General features: G+C 50.3%; 1 long non-coding RNA gene across 1 annotated transcript; it reads right to left on the bottom strand.

Annotated features, from left to right (window-relative positions):
* Window positions 1-3,482: 3,482 nt before the first annotated feature.
* LOC120659050 lies at window positions 3,483-4,158 on the bottom strand. The gene is made up of 2 exons (XR_005668914.1): window positions 3,695-4,158; window positions 3,483-3,616 (listed from the first exon to the last, which is right to left on the bottom strand). It is a non-coding gene; the product is annotated as an uncharacterized LOC120659050 (long non-coding RNA).
* Between the last annotated feature and the right edge of the window lie 3,442 nt (window positions 4,159-7,600).

Here is a 7,600-nt window from a genome sequence, read left to right as displayed (position 1 = left end):
AATCGCGTAAGTCTTGCGAGTACCTTTTGTACTTAGGTTGCTTTCTAAACCTAGTTGCAGGTGAGCCGGAAGTGGTGTTTGGCCACTTCTACCCCGCTGATCCAAATGCGGGGGAAGAGTAGGTCGTGGTGGCTGTAATGATGTCCTTAATCAAGGCATCATTACTTTAGTAATTCTTTATCGTAATCGAGCTCCGTGAGAGTATGTAAATGCAATAAATTTTACATTTCTGTTTAATATGACTTTCGTGAGCCCAAGGCTTGTAAGTGAAGCTTGAAACCCACCTATATTGAACTTGTAATATTAAGTTTCGAACTCTGTTTTTGTAAAACTGCTCTTTGTGGATTATTGGCGATGTATTCAATTGTAAACGGTATGTGCATATGCTGATTCTGGACGTATGTTGGAGCACATACCGGGACTACCGGATTTGATATTATTTTGGATGAATGACATGTCGGTTATTCGTGTCTCTAGATGTGGGATAACACGTGGCACGCTCTCCGTCAAGCACGTGTTAACTCTCATCTGGATGATAATGACCGGCGGTTTGTTTAAAATAGTATCAAATTGGGCAGTTCTCACAACGGGTATCAGAGCTGAGGTTTCCATAAAGTGAACCTAAAATTTGCTTAGTAGGGTGTGGGTAAAAATAAAATTGGACCACTTGCATTAAGATTTACTTTTGTTAAAAATTTGAACTTAAGGTAAATTGCTACCCTTCTTTCTTTGTCTTAGAGCTAACTCTCCCTTATTGCTTCACTTGTTTAATTAAGATATGCTTAACCCCTCTTGTCTTCATAAGTAGCGGGAGCGTAGGAACACCCTTTCACCTGCTAGAAACCTTTTGAGCCTTTTACCGGGGTTGAGAGGGTGGGAATCACCCATTGTCCTAAGTGCTAGTAGGAGGATTGTAGCGCTGCTGGACAATGCTGTTGTTTTGGGTCGTGAGTGAGTGCTAGAATGTTAAGGTGTGCTCACGATGTGAGGAGACGCCATGTTGCATTCATACTTCGCATGCATGCATCATATCATACATATTGTGTTGCTTTGGGGTCCTGCAGCAACTTGCAATTGCGATACAGCCGACCGTCAGGGCAACATTACTTTGCCTGGTCTGTTATTTTGACCATCTGATTTGGGTGGGGGGGGGGGGGGGGGGGGGGGGGCACACAGCACAAGTGCACAAACAAACAGAATGGACAAGGCAAAACAACATTCATCATGTAGGCCCAAAGACCAAAGCTGGCTGCATGATCCATCTGCTACCAGCTACTAAAAAACCATCTTAATTATATGCAGGCTTTTAGCCCCTGGTGATTAGTATGTAGTGGATAGGCAGTGCTGTTGCTTTCAGACGTTTCTAGTGTTTGCGATTGAGTTTATAGGGTTGGGTTGGGTTGGGTGAGGATGATACATATCGGCCGGAGGCATTGCTGTGGCTTGCTCCCTCCTCCTAAACATAAAGCATGCATGCATGTGTTGTGTTCACCACCGTACCAGTCCTTGCACGCTCTTTAACAGCCACATAAATGGCGCAGCCATCCCACACGTGCCGTGTCGCACGCATAAGCGCTTTAGCTTGTTTACTACTCCAAGCTTTTTTCTTTTTTTTTTCACTAGGAGAGGTAACATAGGGCCACTCGGGCTCGCCAGCCCCACGTTTACTACTCCAAGCTAAGCAGCGGCGAGCATATATATACAGCACAACTAATTAACCTTGCTAATCGATCTCTCCTCTCCATCTGTCTAGCTAGGTGATTTTGGGGCATGCATCATCTGCCTGGTGGTACTACGATATATGCAGTGCAACCCGGGTGGTGATTTTGGGGGCATTTCGGATCCAAAAGTTAATGCTGGAAAAGCTAAAGTTTAGCACTATCTAGCTCATCTAAACAGAAGTGTTATATTAATAGGATAAGCTAAACTTTAGCCAATATTATTTAAATTTTTTAGCAAAGGTATAAGTATTTAATAGATGAAGAGCCCAACTGAAGACCATGCTCATTATTCCAGAAAAAAAAAAGACCACGCTCAAAGCCTCAAAGGGAATGGGCATGATAGCAGAGTACTGACAAATTTAATATACGACAGTACATCAATCATGTGCTACGATCGATGGAGGAGACCCCGTCTGTCGTTTGCTCCTCATCTGTTTTGGGCAGGCATGCGATGCCGATGCGACTATGAAGGAAAACGCTAGCAGGTTCAGAAGAACATGCATGGTTTGCATGCCGCTCGATCATGAGTTCTCCGTTGTTGGAGCTCAAGGCCGCAGCTCTCGGTAGGAGCAGCAAGGCAGGCAGGCAGGCTCAACAATCTAGAGTATCATTCTCTGCGTGCCGGATCCGATCCGTTGGATGCTCCCTCCGCTGACGCCCAGACGATGATCCGACAAGGTGTGGACGCAACAACGAGATGAATGAAAGCGTACGATACGTTTACGGTGTGCATGCACCTGACCTAGCTAGCGGCTAGTGACCGGCCCAACAAATGCAAGGCCAAACTAGCTCGCCCGATGGAATCGACGGCAGCGGGCGAAACGAAACCACCACAAGCTCGCCTCGGAACGAATTGAAGGAAGCTCTCCATGCATTATCCGGCCTTCCCTCCCTCGGACATCCACATCTTCGCTCGCTCGCTCATCGGAGACGACGCAAGGAAACTGGACAAGGACACCAGGCACGTACTACGTACGAGCACGGGCACCGTGGTGCCTGCCCTGCCCTGCCCTGCCTCGGCGGAGGGGTGCTCAGGTCATGTGGGGCACCGCGCGTGCGCGGAAAAAGCGGTGAAAGAAAGAGAGGCGGAGGATGATCAGATGTTGGGGTGTGGTGCTGGGAAAGACGAGCCGTGGCCGGCCGTGTGTGTACCTGTAGTGGTAGGGCACCAAAGGCACGGCGCTCTCGCTGTAAGAGCAGCCAAATGAATGCATTGGATCTACTCAAACCGGGAGCGTCTATTCATCCCATATACTTCGTGTTATATCATCGCACATATCCATTGAAGATACTAATATTTCAGAATAAAATAAAAATAGTCCAAACAAGATAAATAAGAATAGAATATTCCAAAATAAAATAAGTAAAATATCCTTTAATCTTGTTTCGGAATATAATTTTGTTTCCGTGTCCGTATCCGTAAGTAACGGACCAGGTAACAGACTCCGTTTACTGCGATACCTTAACCTGTCTGTCGGAGTAGGTTTTGTTTATCCGAGTGTGCGCGCGCGTGATGGATTGATGACCAGGTTTTTTGAACTTAATGATGGCCAGGTTAATGGGAGTACTTATGTAGCAGTATCCCATTGCACTGTTATATTTTCATCTGTCCCTACGTGCAGTGGCGGAGCTAGCCAAAAATTTTAGGTGCCAAAAATTTTAGGTGGGACGGACTAGCGCGAGAAACATGACTCATACTATCCAAGATCGTACTTCATCTCACACTTTCATAGGAAAATCACACGTGTACGATACGAAAGGTTAATAAACGGTACATTTTAAGATCAAAGATGATACCTTCCAAATAAAATGTCGTAGAATATTGAACACCACAATATAATTCCTTAATTCAATATACACCAACATGGCAAGATCTAGGAACTAAGATAACCAACCTGCCAATTTGAAAAAGAGCAAGTATGTGATATGACATATAAGCAATAATATATGTAAAAAGTAGTGAGAACACATACCACTAGCAGTCTAGCATCTTAAGAAACCACTAATCATGTCTAGGTCTTCTCGGTGGTCTAGGCAAGTTAATTCTCCGATTTTTTGTGGCTTGAAATGTATTCTTGATTTCTTTTGCATCAATGCTTCTAAAGATTTCCTTCTCAATGTAGCACAATAACAAATCATTAAGCCATTCATCAGCCATCCTATTGCGTAGATCTGTCTTGATTATATTCATAGCTGAGAAGGCTCTTTCAACAGATGCTGTTGCCACTGGTAGAAGCAATGTTAGCTCAATAAGGCGATAGACCAATGGAAAAGCAATATGTCTTTCATGTTCAACCATCTTCATAGCCAAACTTGAAAAATCTTGACAGTCCTTGAAAAGGTCTACTCTTCGCATATGCAATATGAATGTCTCAAGTTGATCCCTTATATTAGAACGGTCAATAGTAGAAAAATCTTGATCATATATTTCTGTTAATCTAGCAATCTTCCTCTCCCACCATCTGAAGTTCTCAATTGGATCGACTGCAGAGGGCCTACGGCGGGGGCGCGGGGTGCGCCAGGAAGGGGGAGGAAGAGAAGGGGCCGCCGCTCCGAGCAGGGCTACCCCGTCGTCGATGGAATGCAGCTCCGGGCAGTCGTTCCCCTGCCTCTTCTCGGAGGACGACGACGCAGTGACCCCAAGAACCGTGCCGCTGGCCGGGTCGGTGGAGGTGGAGGAGTCGTCGTCGCCGCCGTCCGCTGGCCCCGCCGCGCGCCGCCGTCCCGCGCGCTCTCCAACCCCCGCTCGCAGCCGTCCGTGTCCTCGGCGCCGGCCCGTGCGTGCACCCGCTGGGCAGGGACAGGCAGCTGCTCGTGCGCCCGCCGCACGGAGCTCTGCCGCCGGGAAGAATGGCGTGGGCCGCCGTGTCGTGCGGTGCGCAGGCGTGCTGCGCGCCCGCCGGCGAGGGCAGGAGGGCCCGCGCGCTAACGCGCACGCCGTGCTCGACTGCTCGAAGCGGCCGGAGCTTGAGGCCGTCCAGCTCGAGGCGTGCCCAGCGAGGGCCGCATTGAGGAGCCTGGGGGGCGGGCCACGGCCGCGGCACGCTCCACCCTCGCCCGGCTCCGCCGGTCTCTGATCTCTGCCAGGGCCCGCCGGTCCCTTGCCCGCCCGGAGCTAACTACGGAGGCAGGTGGCGCGGCGGGTCGCGGCATAGGTCAAGCAGGGCAGGCGACCGCGGCGAGCTCGACCGGAGCGGGGAGCGCGGAGGAGATCAGCGGCGACTTCGAGCAGGGAGCTGGTCAGCGGCGATGGCGAGTTGGGCGTCTCGGGCCCTGGCGGCTGGCGAGCGAGCGGCGCCCAGGCCTCTGCCTGGACCTAGCGCAGCCGTGAATGGGCCGATCGGTACAATATAAGCCCAACTGCCCAAGCAAGCACAATAATGGTTCGTTCTTCTTCCTCCCGTCTCGACGCCTCGCCGCAAAAACAGAGCAGGCGAGCAGCAGCACCGCCGGTCCGTGGCCGGGGATTGGGAGCCGGGCCACGGACTCGCTGGAGGAGGAGGGGGTGGGGGTCGGAGTTCCCGGGGGCTAGCTGGGGCATATGCCACACCCTGCGTGATGGGTGCCTCCGCCTCTGCCTACGTGCCACTCAAGCATGTTTCGTCTGGTATGTCACGTTAGAAAGTCTAGAGCTGAGGATGACGTGTGGGTCCAGACTCTTATTTGTCTATGTTGGCCCGACCTTTACCCACTTTTATTATGTTGTCGTAATAAGAATGCATGATTCCGCTCTCCTTTTATTTATTTTTATATATTATATAAAAAAGAAAGAATCAGAGACTATTCAGAGCACGACAAAATGGGCATCACGGACCGGTAGATGCACGTGCAGGTGCATCGCGCCGCGTGCCGCGGAACGGCGCGATTTCCCTTGCATTTGCATTGCGCACACAGGAATCATATTTGCATTGCACACACTGGAATCATCTGCTAGTACCTATTTTATTTTTACCATTATGTTTGGTCGTCGGTGGTATAGATCGTCTCATGCAAGCTAAGCCTACGTTCAATTTTTTATTAGTTGTATTTAGAGTGAGAAAGAAGAGAGAATAAGGTGGTTTATGAGATAATGGTCTTGTAGGCTAAAATTTAGGAGTATGCAACTATTTTCTCATCACCATACAAGTTTTTGTTACCATGCAACTCGCAATATTGCCAGGGCTGTACCGGCAAATCTGAAGGCCTTGTGCAAAACAATGGATTGGGAACCCTTGTCGGCTTGCCTGAGCGGTTGCTGTTAGAAATATAGGCAGTTTTCGGTATATTTTAATTCCAAATGCTATTATTAATTTCATGGCATAAATGAGTGATATTGTGCTAACAAAATATGCGCTCGTGTTTATATTATTCTCACTAATAACCATGAACAAAATAATAACCCAGAATTGGTTTAGAGTGTACCCCAAGACGGGACCAGTGCCGGAGGCACCGGGTGCGCCGTTCCCATGACTGGACATTGTGTCGGTCAGGGCTGTTCGATGTAGCCGAACTTAGTCGATGCAGTGCAGATGGCCGTCGGAAAGTAGTCGAGATGATCTTGATGTTCACTTGGGGAACACAGATACGGCCACCAGGAAGTAGAGGACGTAGCCGTTCGGCCACCAGAAAGTCGAGGACGTAGACGTTCGTTCGGCAACCGGGAAGTAGACGAAGTAGTCGATTAGGGAGCGAGTAGTCGCGTCAAGACGCTCCCCAAAAACCTGACTGCCCCGCTATCCCAAGTAGGATCTCAGCGTTGCAGAGGTTTCGGAGGACTGCTCTCGCCAGAACTGTGCTCGCAGCGCTTGTTGGGTACCATGATTAGGGGCACCATAACCAGGGGACTAAATCACCTTCAAAACGCAAAACGCGTGCTGAGCAATCGGGGCCACGAAGGCCTACAGTCTCCTTCTGATCCAAAGGAAAAGAAATGACTCAAAGAGGCCCAATACGCAACCCAACTCCACAGTACGGCCCATTCAAAACCCTCTCGAACCCGCGGAGCGATCTCCGCTCCGCTCGAGGCCTCCTCGCCGAGACCCTCGATAGCGCACCGCAGCTCCGCCTCGCTCGAGGGTAGCAGACCTACCCTCGGGGGAGCAGGCCAACTCCGCCTCGCTCGAGGGTACCCCTCGGCAGACGGACTTAGCGATCCGCCGGCTCACCGTCCGCCTGACAGAAGCCATAAATGCCAATCACTCCACCGCGGAGTGGGAGGTCAGGGGGCATGAGGTCACCACGCCGCACAGCGGCTATGACCAGAATCCCATCCACCAACTCCGGTCACTGCTTAGCCGTCCCCGGCACTATGGCGCCACTGTGGGAACTTGCAACGTCCTGTGCGAATGTGCCCAGCACTGGTCCCGCCACTGTGCTGCCAACTCCTCGTACTTCCCTCGTACTTTTTCCCCTACGGAACGCTCGACCGGCATGGGTGAAACCCTAGAATGCGGCTCGGGCCTTGACCAGAGCAAGACCCCCTCCCGCAGGACCCTCGGCGCCCTGCCACGTCGAGCATGGAGGACGGTACCCTCCACAGCAATCACCACGACGCCCGCTGGAACCGCAAGGACGCCGGCGCGATCTTCGCAAGGCTAAGGACGACACTCAAGACAACCGCACGCCCGACACCATGATCTCCAGTGTCCCACAGTGTACTATCTACAGTAGTTGTTCACTGTGTGTGTTGACGGTCGTTAAGTGCGAAATATGACCGTCAACTATACTCATTTAAGAAGGAAAACTATACCTCTTACTCGCATATTTGTATCACTAACCTGGCTCCATAGTTGTTTTCGAGAATTTATGATTTCAGGAGAACAAGTCCAGAATAAGAAGAAAACACGAAGAATACGCAGACAAAGTCACAGAAGATCGCGTCCTGCGTCACTCATACAAAA

This window comes from Panicum virgatum, chromosome 2N (genome assembly GCF_016808335.1).
Source record: "Panicum virgatum strain AP13 chromosome 2N, P.virgatum_v5, whole genome shotgun sequence".
Taxonomy (NCBI): domain Eukaryota; kingdom Viridiplantae; phylum Streptophyta; class Magnoliopsida; order Poales; family Poaceae; genus Panicum; species Panicum virgatum.
This window is presented reverse-complemented; position numbering and strand designations above follow the sequence as displayed.